The 13614-nt window shown below is 43.8% G+C and overlaps 8 non-coding genes across 8 annotated transcripts; all 8 read right to left on the bottom strand.

Moving 5' to 3' along the window:
• Positions 1 to 3662: 3662 nt before the first annotated feature.
• trnap-ugg (transfer RNA proline (anticodon UGG)) lies at positions 3663 to 3734 on the bottom strand. The gene has a single exon. It is a non-coding gene; the product is annotated as a tRNA-Pro (tRNA).
• Positions 3735 to 4140: 406 nt separating this feature from the next.
• trnap-cgg (transfer RNA proline (anticodon CGG)) lies at positions 4141 to 4212 on the bottom strand. The gene has a single exon. It is a non-coding gene; the product is annotated as a tRNA-Pro (tRNA).
• Positions 4213 to 6010: 1798 nt separating this feature from the next.
• On the bottom strand, positions 6011 to 6082 carry trnap-ugg (transfer RNA proline (anticodon UGG)). The gene has a single exon. It is a non-coding gene; the product is annotated as a tRNA-Pro (tRNA).
• Positions 6083 to 8070: 1988 nt separating this feature from the next.
• Positions 8071 to 8142, bottom strand: trnap-cgg (transfer RNA proline (anticodon CGG)). The gene has a single exon. It is a non-coding gene; the product is annotated as a tRNA-Pro (tRNA).
• Positions 8143 to 8993: 851 nt separating this feature from the next.
• On the bottom strand, positions 8994 to 9065 carry trnap-ugg (transfer RNA proline (anticodon UGG)). The gene has a single exon. It is a non-coding gene; the product is annotated as a tRNA-Pro (tRNA).
• Positions 9066 to 9942: 877 nt separating this feature from the next.
• trnap-cgg (transfer RNA proline (anticodon CGG)) lies at positions 9943 to 10014 on the bottom strand. The gene has a single exon. It is a non-coding gene; the product is annotated as a tRNA-Pro (tRNA).
• A 299-nt stretch (positions 10015 to 10313) lies between these two features.
• On the bottom strand, positions 10314 to 10385 carry trnap-agg (transfer RNA proline (anticodon AGG)). Its single transcript has one exon. It is a non-coding gene; the product is annotated as a tRNA-Pro (tRNA).
• A 951-nt stretch (positions 10386 to 11336) lies between these two features.
• On the bottom strand, positions 11337 to 11408 carry trnap-cgg (transfer RNA proline (anticodon CGG)). Its single transcript has one exon. It is a non-coding gene; the product is annotated as a tRNA-Pro (tRNA).
• Between the last annotated feature and the right edge of the window lie 2206 nt (positions 11409 to 13614).

The following is a 13614-nucleotide window of genomic DNA, read 5'->3' as shown; positions in this document are numbered from 1 at the left end:
GCTTGGATATTTCACAAGACATCTCAAGCAACAAATGGTCAGAAATCCTTATCTAACAAACATTGAAGCAGGGCTTTTGCTTCATTTGGACCCAGGACTTCTGCAATGGTTCGTCCAGGATTTGAAAACGGGACCTCTCGCACCTTATGCGAGAATCAAGCCTGTAGACCAACGAGCAACTGCAAAACAGCCACTTTACATGGCAACACTATCTGCAGACAAACCGGCATTCTCAGAAAAAAGGCCTCTGTGTAACGCCTGTTTCACACCGCAAGCGTCAGCGGCGCGTGAGCAGAGCGTGAGCAGCGCGTGTGTTTTCGGCGTCCATGTTAACAGATTAGAGCTTTCATACCGCACGCAGCAGCAGCGCGTCAGAGCGAGGCGTGAGCGTCGCCGAAGCAGCAGTGCAGCGATAGTTTCGGCGCTGGGTCTATTTTTGACGCGCTGCTCACGCTCAATTAAAGTGACAGTGCATTGACAACGACCAAAACACATTGAATGACAGTAAAAAGTAGCAATTTTACCCAATAAATGCGTTAATAATGTCAAATGGTTTATATATAGTCATTCAAATGAACTTAAAACGATTTAAAACGGCAACAAACATTTATTTAGGTCCGAACTACAAAACCAAATGTAAAACAATTTTAGTATCAGTTGCACACTAGTGTTGTAGGAGAGGGGAAATAGAATATTTACGGGAATTGTAGTCCATAGCGAAGTGTATTGTGGGTAGTGTAGTTCGACACGCATGCTGGATGATGTGAGCTCGCTGTGTTCTGTGCAGCGGAGCAGAGGAAGAAAGTTTTAATCGGCTTTGTTTTATGTTCACTCGAGTTATTCCTACCGGGAGCTGTTTGCACAAATTGCACTCTGAATCTGACAACACGAAAATAAGTAAAAGAATGGCATGCATTAATTACTTTTGTCCGTCTCATCATCTGCACGAGCATGAATTAACGAGCTGTTATTCTGCCGCTGGACATCACTGAAGCGGAGAAATTAACACTAGTTTGATCATGTATAAATATCATTATAAATATATTGTATAAATATGATTATAACTAGGTCTACAGCAACCTGATAATCAAAAAACAAATAACATGATATCACAGGTGATTGTCTTCTGACTGTAGACACTTCTCATATAAGTTAGCTTGAGAAGCATACAGTACTATTTGATCTATAAAATTTGTAAAATAAATATTTGCAGGTTAACGAAACAGCATAGGTGGGGCCTTGGTGCAGATGAAAAGTTTAAAAAGTGTATTTGTATATAGAGAGACATGGGTAACTAAATAGAATAGACAGATAGGTTGATCTCTGCAGCAGCTGCCGAAGAGCTGTGCGCTGCAAACGCAGCTGGTGTGAAAGGCAAACGCCTGCGTGCTGCTACTGCTCGACATGCGCGCTGCGCACGCTCTGCTCACGCGCCGCTGACGCTTGCGGTGTGAAACAGGCGTAAGCCACAACGCCCTTACAAAACAAAAGACAACTGTAAGGGTTCAACTGAAAATTGAACCTAGGATTTCTCATGGCATGAACGAGAATCCAACTCCTAGACCAGCAAGCCACTATGCAAAGGAATGTTTTATGTGGCGACACTATCTGCTGACAAACTGGAATTCTTCGAAAGACATTATAATGAAAGACATAGTGCCCTGTAAAACACATAACACCTGTAAGGGCTCGTCCGGTATTTGAACCCGGGACCTCTCACACCCGAAGCTTGAATCATACCCCTTGACCAACGAGCCACTAAGTTGAATTCATTTCACATGATGTCAGAAGCATCAGATAGTCAGAAAACTTTCTCTAACGAATCAAGGGCACCCTAAGCGAGAATCATACCCCTAGACCAACGAGCCACTGCAAAACAGTAACTTTATATGGCAACACTATCAGCTGACGAACTGGCATTCTCAGAAAAAAGGCCTCTGTGTAAGCCACAACGCCCTTACAAAACAGCGGACAACTGTAAGGGCTCAACCGAAATTTGAATCTGGGATTTCTCACGGCATGAACGAGAATCATAGTCCTAGACAACCAAACCACTATGCAAAGGAATGCTTTATGTGCCGACACTATCTGCTGACAAACTGGAATTCTTCGAAAAACGTTTTTTATGAAAGCCATAATGCCCTGTAAAACAAAAGAATAACTGCAAGGGCTTGTCCGGGATTTGAACCCGGGACCTCTCGCACCCTAAGCGAGAATCATACCCCTAGACCAACGAGCCACAAAAGCTTGAATATTTTACAAGACATCAGAAGGAACAGGTGGTCAGAAATCCTTATCTAACAAACATTGAAGCAGGGCTTTTGATTCATTTGGACCCGGGACTTCTGCAATGGTTCGTCCAGGATTTGAAAACGAGACCTCTCGCATCTTAAGCGAGAATCATGCCCGTAGACCAACGAGCAACTGCAAAACAGCCACTTTACATGGCAACACTATCTGCTGACAAACCGGCATTCTCAGAAAAAAGGCCTCTGTGTAAGCCACAACGCCCTTACAAAACAAAAGACAACTGTAAGGGTTCAACTGAAGTTTGAACCTAGGATTTCTCATGGCATGAACGAGAATCAAACTCCTAGAACAGCAAGCCACTATGCAAGAAATATTTTATGTGGCGACACTATCTGCTGACAAATTGGAAATCTTTGAAAGACGTTTTTCCGAAAGACATAATGCCCTGTAAAACACAGTACACCTGCAGGGGCTAATCCAGGAACTGAACCCGGGTCCTCTCGCAACCGAAGCGAGAATCATACCCATAGACCAATGAGCCACTAAATTGAGAGAATTTCACAAGACGTCAGATAGTCAGAAATCTTTCTCTAACGAATCAAGGGCACCCTAAGTGAGAATCATACCCCTAGACCACCGAGCCACTGCAAAACAGCAACTTTATATGGCAACACTATCTGCTGACAAACTGGCATTCTCAGAAAAAAAGGCCTCTGTGTAAGCCACAACAACCTTACAAAACAGCAGACAAGTGTAAGGGCTCAACCGAAATCTGAATGTGGGATTTCTCATTGCATGAACGAAAATCATACGCCTAGACCAGCAAGCCACTATGCAAAGGAATGTTTTATGTGGCGACACTATCTGCTGACAAACTGGAATTCTTCGAAAGACATTTTAATGAAAGTCATAGTGCCCTGTAAAACACATGATACCTGCAAGGGCTCGTCCGGGATATTAACCCAGGACCTCTCTCAACCAAAGCGAGAATCATACCCCTAGGCCAACGAGCCACTACATTGATAAAACTTCACATGGCGTCAGAACCATCAGATAGTCAGAAAACTTTCTTTAACGAATCAATGGCACCCTAAGCGAGAATCATACCCCTAAACCAACTAGCTACTGTAACAGCCACTTTACATGGCAAAACTATCTGCTGATGAACTGGCATTCTCAAAAAAAAGGCCTCTGTTTAAGCCCGTAGACCTTACAAAACAGCAGGCAAATGTAAGGGCTCAACCGAAATTTGAATCTGGGATTTCTCATTGCATGAACGAAAATCATACGCCTATAAGCCACTATGCAAAGGAATGTTTTATGTGGCGACACTATCTGCTGACAAACTGGAATTCTTCGAAAGACATTTTAATGAAAGTCATAGTGCCCTGTAAAACACATGACACCTGCAAGGGCTCGTCCGGGATTTGAACCCGGGACCTCTCACACCCAAAGCGAGAATCATACCCCTAGACCAACGAGCCACTTCTGTGATAAGATTTCACATGGTGTCAGAAGCATCAGATAGTCAGAAAACTTTCTCTGACGAATCAAGGGCACCCTAAGCCAGAATCATACCCCTAGACCAACGAGCCACTGCAAAACAGTAACTTTACATGGCAACACTATCTGCTGACAAACCGGCATTCTCAGAAAAAGGCCTCAGTGTAAGCCACAACGCCCTTACAAAACAAAAGACAACTGTAAGGGTTCAACTGAAATTTGAACCTAGGATTTCTCATGGCATGAACGAGAATCATACTCCTAGACCAGCAAGCCACTATGCAAGAAATATTTTATGTGGCGACACTATCTGCTGACAAATTGGAATTCTTTGAAAGACGTTTTTACGAAAGACATAGTGCCCTGTAAAACACATAACACCTGTAAGGGCTCGTCCGGGATTTGAACCCGGGACCTCTCACACCCGAAGCGAGAATCATACCCCTAGACCAACGAGCCACTGCAAAACAGTAGCTTTATATGGCAACACTATCAGCTGACGAACTGGCATTCTCAGAAAAAAGGCCTCTGTGTAAGCCACAACGCCCTTACAAAACAGCGGACAACTGTAAGGGCTCAACCGAAATTTGAATCTGGGATTTCTCACGGCATGAACGAGAATCATAGTCCTAGACAACCAAACCACTATGCAAAGGAATGCTTTATGTGCCGACACTATCTGCTGACAAACTGGAATTCTTCGAAAAACGTTTTTTATGAAAGCCATAATGCCCTGTAAAACAAAAGATTAACTGCAAGGGCTCGTCCGGGATTTGAACCCGGGACCTCTCGCACCCTAAGCGAGAATCATAGCCCTAGACCAACGAGCCACAAAAGCTTGAATATTTTACAAGACATCAGAAGGAACAGATGGTCAGAAATCCTTATCTAACAAACATTGAAGCAGGGCTTTTGCTTCATTTGGACCCGGGACTTCTGCAATGGTTCGTCCAGGATTTGAAAACGAGACCTCTCGCATCTTAAGCGAGAATCATGCCCGTAGACCAACGAGCAACTGCAAAACAGCCACTTTACATGGCAACACTATCTGCTGACAAACCGGCATTCTCAGAAAAAAGGCCTCTGTGTAAGCCACAACGCCCTTACAAAACAAAAGACAACTGTAAGGGTTCAACTGAAATTTGAACCTAGGATTTCTCATGGCATGAACGAGAATCAAACTCCTAGAACAGCAAGCCACTATGCAAGAAATATTTTTTGTGGCGACACTATCTGCTGACAAATTAGAAATCTTGAAAGATGTTTTTCCGAAAGACATAATGCCCTGTAAAACACAGTACACCTGCAAGGGCTAATCCAGGAACTGAACCCGGGTCCTCTCGCAACCGAAGCGAGAATCATACCCATAGACCAATGAGCCACTAAATTGAGAGAATTTCACAAGAAGTCAGATGGTCAGAAATCTTTCTCTAACGAATCAAGGGCACCCTAAGTGAGAATCATACCCCTAGACCACCGAGCCACTGCAAAACAGCAACTTTATATGGCAACACTATCTGCTGACAAACTGGCATTCTCAGAAAAAAGGCCTCTGTGTAAGCCACAACAACCTTACAAAACAGCAGACAAGTGTAAGGGCTCAACCGAAATCTGAATCTGGGATTTCTCATTGCATGAACGAAAATCATACGCCTAGACCAGCAAGCCACTATGCAAAGGAATGTTTTATGTGGCGACACTATCTGCTGACAAACTGGAATTCTTCGAAAGACATTTTAATGAAAGTCATAGTGCCCTGTAAAACACATGATACCTGCAAGGGCTCATCCGGGATATGAACCCGGGACCTCTCTCAACCAAAGCGAGAATCATACCCCTAGGCCAACGAGCCACTACATTAATAAAACTTCACATGGCGTCAGAACCATCAGATAGTCAGAAAACTTTCTCTAACGAATCAATGGCACCCTAAGCGAGAATCATACCCCTAAACCAACTAGCTACTGTAACAGCCACTTTACATGGCAAAACTATCTGCTGATGAACTGGCATTCTCAGAAAAAAGGCCTCTGTGTAAGCCCGTAGACCTTACAAAACAGCAGACAAATGTAAGGGCTCAACCGAAATTTGAATCTGGGATTTCTCATTGCATGAACGAAAATCATACTCCTAGACCAGCAAGCCACTATGCAAAGGAATGTTTTATGTGGCGACACTATCTGCTGACAAACTGGAATTCTTCGAAAGACATTTTAATGAAAGTCATAGTGCCCTGTAAAACACATGACACCTGCAAGGGCTCGTCCGGGATTTGAACCCGGGACCTCTCACACCCAAAGCGAGAATCATACCCCTAGACCAACGAGCCACTACTGTGATAGAATTTCACATGGCGTCAGAAGCATCAGATAGTCAGAAAACTTTTTTCTGACGAATCAAGGGCACCCTAAGCCAGAATCATACCCCTAGACCAACTAGCCACTGCAAAACAGTAACTTTACATGGCAACACTATCTGCTGACAAACCGGCATTCTCAGAAAAAGGCCTCTGTGTAAGCCACAACGCCCTTACAAAACAAAAGACAACTGTAAGGGTTCAACTGAAATTTGAACCTAGGATTTCTCATGGCATGAACGAGAATCATACTCCTAGACCAGCAAGCCACTATGCAAGAAATATTTTATGTGGCGACACTATCTGCTGACAAATTGGAATTCTTTGAAAGACGTTTTTACGAAAGATATAATGCCCTGTAAAACACAGTACACCTGCAAGGGTTCATCCGAGAATTGAACCCGTGTCCTCTCGCAATCGAAGCGAGAATCATACAGATAGACCAATGAACCACTAAATTGAGAGAATTTCACAAGGCGTAAGATAGTCAGAAATCTTTCCCTAACGAATCAAGGGCACCCTAAGTGAGAATCATACCCCTAGACCACCGAGCCACTGCAAAACAGCAACTTTATATGGCAACACTATCTGCTGACGAACTGGCATTCTCAGAAAAAAGGCCTCTGTGTAAGCCACAACGACCTTACAAAACAGCAGACAACTGTAAGGGCTCAACCGAAATTTGAATCTGGGATTTTTCATTGCATGAACAAAAATCATACTCCTAGACCAGCAAGCCACTATGCAAAGGAATGTTTTATGTGGCGACACTATCTGCTGACAAACTGGAATTCTTTGAAAAACGTTTTTTATGAAAGCCATAATGCCCTGTAAAACAACAAAATAACTGCAAGGGCTCGTCCGGGATTTGAACTCGGGACCTCTCGCACCCTAAGCGAGAATCACACCCCTAGACCAACGAGCCACAAAAGCTTGAATATTTCACAAGACATCTGAAGCAACAGATGGTCAGAAATCCTTATCTAACAAACATTGAAGCAGGGCTTTTGCTTCATTTGGACCCAGGACTTCTGCAATGGTTCGTCCAGGATTTGAAAACGGGACCTCTTGCACCTTATGCGAGAATCAAGCCTGTAGACCAACGAGCAACTGCAAAACAGCCACTTTACATGGCAACACTATCTGCTGACAAACCGGCATTCTCAGAAAAAAAGGCCTCTGTGTAAGCCACAACGCCCTTACAAAACAAAAGACAACTGTAAGGGTTCAACTGAAATTTGAACCTAGGATTTCTCATGGCATGAACGAGAATCAAACTCCTAGAACAGCAAGCCACTATGCAAGAAATATTTTATGTGGCGACACTATCTGCTGACAAACTGGAATTCTTCGAAAAACATTTTTTATGAAAGCCATAATGCCCTGTAAAACAACAGAATAACTGCAAGAACTCGTCTGGGATTTAAACCCGGGACCTCTCACACCCTAAGCGAGATTCATACCCCTAGACCAACGAGCCACAAAAGTTTGAATATTTCACAAGACATCAGAAGCAACAAATGGTCAGAAATCCTTATCTAACAAACACTGAAGCAGGGCTTTTGCTTCATTTGGACCCGGGACTTCTGCAATGGTTCGTCCAGGATTTGAAAACGGGAGCTCTCGCACCTTATGCGAGAATTATGCCCGTAGACCAACGAGCAACTGCAAAACAGCCACTTTACATGGCAACACTATCTGCTGACAAACCGGCATTCTCAGAAAAAAGGCCTCTGTGTAAGCCACAACGCCCTTACAAAACAAAAGACAACTGTAAGGGTTCAACTGAAATTTGAACCTAGGATTTCTCATGGCATGAACGAGAATCAAACTCCTAGACCAGCAAGCCACTATGCAAAGGAATGTTTTATGTGGCGACACTATCTGCTAACAAACTGGAATTCTTCGAAAGACATTTTAATGAAAGACATAGTGCCCTGTAAAACAAATAACACCTGTAGGGGCTCGTCCGGGATTTGAACCCGGGACCTCTCACACCCGAAGCGAGAATCATACCCCTAGACCAACGAGCCACTGCAAAACAGTAGCTTTATATGGCAACACTATCAGCTGACGAACTGGCATTCTCAGAAAAAAGGCCTCTGTGTAAGCCACAACGCCCTTACAAAACAGCGGACAACTGTAAGGGCTCAACCGAAATTTGAATCTGGGATTTCTCACGGCATGAACGAGAATCATAGTCCTAGACAACCAAACCACTATGCAAAGGAATGCTTTATGTGCCGACACTATCTGCTGACAAACTGGAATTCTTCGAAAAACATTTTTTATGAAAGCCATAATGCCCTGTAAAACAAAAGAGTAACTGCAAGGGCGTGTCCGGGATTTGAACACGGGACCTCTCGCACCCTAAGCGAGAATCATACCCCTAGACCAACGAGCCACAAAAGCTTGAATATTTTACAAGACATCAGAAGGAACAGATGGTCAGAAATCCTTATCTAACAAACATTGAAGCAGGGCTTTTGCTTCATTTGGACCCGGGACTTCTGCAATGGTTCGTCCAGGATTTGAAAACGAGACCTCTCGTATCTTAAGCGAGAATCATGCCCGTAGACCAACGAGCAACTGCAAAACAGCCACTTTACATGGCAACACTATCTGCTGATGAACTGGCATTCTCAGAAAAATGGCCTCTGTGTAAGCCCGTAGACCTTACAAAACAGCAGACAAATGTAAGGGCTCAACCGAAATTTGAATCTGGGATTTCTCATTGCATGAACGAAAATCATACTCCTAGACCAGCAAGCCATTATGCAAAGGAATGTTTTATGTGGCGACACTATCTGCTGACAAACTGGAATTCTTCGAAAGACATTTTAATGAAAGTCATAGTGCCCTGTAAAACACATGACACCTGCAAGGGCTCGTTCGGGATTTGAACCCGGGACCTCTCACACCCAAAGCGAGAATCATACCCCTAGACCAACGAGCCACTACTGTGATAAGATTTCACATGGCGTCAGAAGCATCAGATAGTCAGAAAACTTTCTCTGACGAATCAAGGGCACCCTAAGCCAGAATCATACCCCTAGACCAACGAGCCACTGCAAAACAGTAACTTTACATGGCAACACTATCTGCTGACAAACCAGCATTCTCAGAAAAAGGCCTCTGTGTAAGCCACAACGCCCTTACAAAACAAAAGACAACTGTAAGGGTTCAACTGAAATTTGAACCTAGGATTTCTCATGGCATGAACGAGAATCATACTCCTAGACCAGCAAGCCACTATGCAAGAAATATTTTATGTGGCGACACTATCTGCTGACAAATTGGAATTCTTTGAAAGACGTTTTTACGAAAGATATAATGCCCTGTAAAACACAGTACACCTGCAAGGGCTCATCCGAGAATTGAACCCGTGTCCTCTCGCAACCGAAGCGAGAATCATACAGATAGACCAATGAACCACTAAATTGAGAGAATTTCACAAGGCGTCAGATAGTCAGAAATCTTTCCCTAACGAATCAAGGGCACCCTAAGTGAGAATCATACCCCTAGACGACCGAGCCACTGCAAAACAGCAACTTTATATGGCAACACTATCTGCTGACGAACCGGCATTCTCAGAAAAAAGGCCTCTGTGTAAGCCACAACGACCTTACAAAACAGCAGACAACTGTAAGGGCTCAACCGAAATTTGAATCTGGGATTTTTCATTGCATGAACGAAAATCATACTCCTAGACCAGCAAGACACTATGCAAAGGAATGTTTTATGTGGCGACACTATCTGCTGACTAACTGGAATTCTTCGAAAGACATTTTAATGAAAGACATAGTGCCCTGTAAAACACATAACACCTGTAAGGGCTCGTCCGGGATTTGAACCCGGGACCTCTCACACCCGAAGCGAGAATCATACCCCTAGACCAACGAGCCACTGCAAAACAGTAGCTTTATATGGCAACACTATCAGCTGACGAACTGGCATTCTCAGAAAAAAGGCCACTGTGTAAGCCACAACGCCCTTACAAAACAGCGGACAACTGTAAGGGCTCAACCGAAATTTGAATCTGGGATTTCTCACGGCATGAACGAGAATCATAGTCCTAGACAACCAAACCACTATGCAAAGGAATGCTTTATGTGCCGACACTATCTGCTGACAAACTGGAATTCTTCGAAAAACGTTTTTTATGAAAGCCATAATGCCCTGTAAAACAAAAGAATAACTGCAAGGGCTCGTCCGGGATTTGAACCCAGGACCTCTCGCACCCTAAGCGAGAATCATACCCCTAGACCAACGAGCCACAAAAGCTTGAATATTTTACAAAACATCAGAAGGAACAGATGGTCAGAAATCCTTATCTAACAAACATTGAAGCAGGGCTTTTGCTTCATTTGGACCCGGGACTTCTGCAATGGTTCGTCCAGGATTTGAAAACGAGAACTCTCGCATCTTAAGCGAGAATCATGCCCGTAGACCAACGAGCAACTGCAAAACAGCCACTTTACATGGCAACACTATCTGCTGACAAACCGGCATTCTCAGAAAAAAGGCCTCTGTGTAAGCCACAACGCCCTTACAAAACAAAAGACAACTGTAAGGGTTCAACTGAAATTTGAACCTAGGATTTCTCATGGCATGAACGAGAATCATACGCCTAGACCAGCAAGCCACTATGCAAGAAATATTTTATGTGGCGACACTATCTGCTGACAAATTGGAATTCTTTGAAAGACGTTTTTACGAAAGATATAATGCCCTGTAAAACACAGTACACCTGCAAGGGCTCATCCGAGAATTGAACCCGTGTCCTCTCGCAATCGAAGCGAGAATCATACAGATAGACCAATGAACCACTAAATTGAGAGAATTTCACAAGGCGTCAGATAGTCAGAAATCTTTCCCTAACGAATCAAGGGCACCCTAAGTGAGAATCATATCCCTAGACGACCGAGCCACTGCAAAACAGCAACTTTATATGGCAACACTATCTGCTGACGAACTGGCATTCTCAGAAAAAAGGCCTCTGTGTAAGCCACAACGACCTTACAAAACAGCAGACAACTGTAAGGGCTCAACCGAAATTTGAATCTGGGATTTTTCATTGCATGAACGAAAATCATACTCCTAGACCAGCAAGCCACTATGCAAAGGAATGTTTTATGTGGCGACACTATCTGCTGACAAACTGGAATTCTTCGAAAGACATTTTAATGAAAGACATAGTGCCCTGTAAAACACATAACAACTGTAAGGGCTCGTCCGGGATTTGAACCCGGGACCTCTCACACCCGAAGCGAGAATCATACCCCAAGACCAACGAGCCACTGCAAAACAGTAGCTTTATATGGCAACACTATCAGCTGACGAACTGGCATTCTCAGAAAAAAGGCCTCTGTGTAAGCCACAACGCCCTTACAAAACAGCGGACAACTGTAAGGGCTCAACCGAAATTTGAATCTGGGATTTCTCACGGCATGAACGAGAATCATAGTCCTAGACAACCAAACCACTATGCAAAGGAATGCTTTATGTGCCGACACTATCTGCTGACAAACTGGAATTCTTCGAAAAACGTTTTTTTATGAAAGCCATAATGCCCTGTAAAACAAAAGAGTAACTGCAAGGGCGTGTCCGGGATTTGAACCCGGGACCTCTCGCACCCTAAGCGAGAATCATACCCCTAGAGCAACGAGCCACAAAAGCTTGAATATTTTACAAGACATCAGAAGGAACAGATGGTCAGAAATCCTTATCTAACAAACATTGAAGCAGGGCTTTTGCTTGATTTGGACCCGGGACTTCTGCAATGGTTCGTCCAGGATTTGAAAACGAGACCTCTCGCATCTTAAGCGAGAGTCATGCCCGTAGACCAACGAGCAACTGCAAAACAGCCACTTTACATGGCAACACTATCTGCTGACAAACCGGCATTCTCAGAAAAAAGGCCTCTGTGTAAGCCACAACGCCCTTACAAAACAAAAGACAACTGTAAGGGTTCAACTGAAATTTGAACCTAGGATTTCTCATGGCATGAGCGAGAATCAAACTCCTAGACCAGCAAGCCACTATGCAAAGGAATGTTTTATGTGGCGACACTATCTGCTGACAAACTGGAATTCTTCGAAAGACATTTTAATGAAAGTCATAGTGCCCTGTAAAACACATGATACCTGCAAGGGCTCGTCCGGGATATGAACCCGGGACTTCTCTCAACCAAAGCGAGAATCATACCCCTAGGCCAACGAGCCACTACATTGATAAAACTTCACATGGCGTCAGAACCATCAGATAGTCAGAAAACTTTCTCTAACGAATCAATGGCACCCTAAGCGAGAATCATACCCCTAAACCAACTAGCTACTGTAACAGCCACTTTACATGGCAAAACTATCTGCTGATGAACTGGCATTCTCAGAAAAAAGGCCTCTGTGTAAGCCCGTAGACCTTACAAAACAGCAGACAAATGTAAGGGCTCAACCGAAATTTGAATCTGGGATTTCTCATTGCATGAACGAAAATCATACTCCTAGACCAGCAAGCCACTATGCAAAGGAATGTTTTATGTGGCGACACTATCTGCTGACAAACTGGAATTCTTCGAAAGACATTTTAATGAAAGTCATAGTGCCCTGTAAAACACATGACACCTGCAAGGGCTCGTCCGGGATTTGAACCCGGGACCTCTCACACCCAAAGCGAGAATCATACCCCTAGACCAACGACCCACTACTGTGATAAAATTTCACATGGCGTCAGAAGCATCAGATAGTCAGAAAACTTTCTCTGACGAATCAAGGGCACCCTAAGCCAGAATCATACCCCTAGACCAACGAGCCACTGCAAAACAGTAACTTTACATGGCAACACTATCTGCTGACAAACCAGCATTCTCAGAAAAAGGCCTCTGTGTAAGCCACAACGCCCTTACAAAACAAAAGACAACTGTAAGGGTTCAACTGAAATTTGAACCTAGGATTTCTCATGGCATGAACGAGAATCATACTCCTAGACCAGCAAGCCACTATGCAAGAAATATTTTATGTGGCGACACTATCTGCTGACAAATTGGAATTCTTTGAAAGACGTTTTTACGAAAGATATAATGCCCTGTAAAACACAGTACACCTGCAAGGGCTCATCCGAGAATTGAACCCGTGTCCTCTCGCAACCGAAGCGAGAATCATACAGATAGACCAATGAACCACTAAATTGAGAGAATTTCACAAGGCGTCAGATAGTCAGAAATCTTTCCCTAACGAATCAAGGGCACCCTAAGTGAGAATCATACCCCTAGACGACCGAGCCACTGCAAAACAGCAACTTTATATGGCAACACTATCTGCTGACGAACCGGCATTCTCAGAAAAAAGGCCTCTGTGTAAGCCACAACGACCTTACAAAACAGCAGACAACTGTAAGGGCTCAACCGAAATTTGAATCTGGGATTTTTCATTGCATGAACGAAAATCATACTCCTAGACCAGCAAGACACTATGCAAAGGAATGTTTTATGTGGCGACACTATCTGC

This window comes from Danio rerio, chromosome 4, assembly GCF_052040795.2.
Source record: "Danio rerio strain M-AB ecotype USA chromosome 4, GRCz13ab, whole genome shotgun sequence".
NCBI classification, from domain to species: domain Eukaryota; kingdom Metazoa; phylum Chordata; class Actinopteri; order Cypriniformes; family Danionidae; genus Danio; species Danio rerio.
Note: the sequence above shows the minus strand (reverse complement) of the source record. Positions and strands in the feature narration are given on the sequence as shown.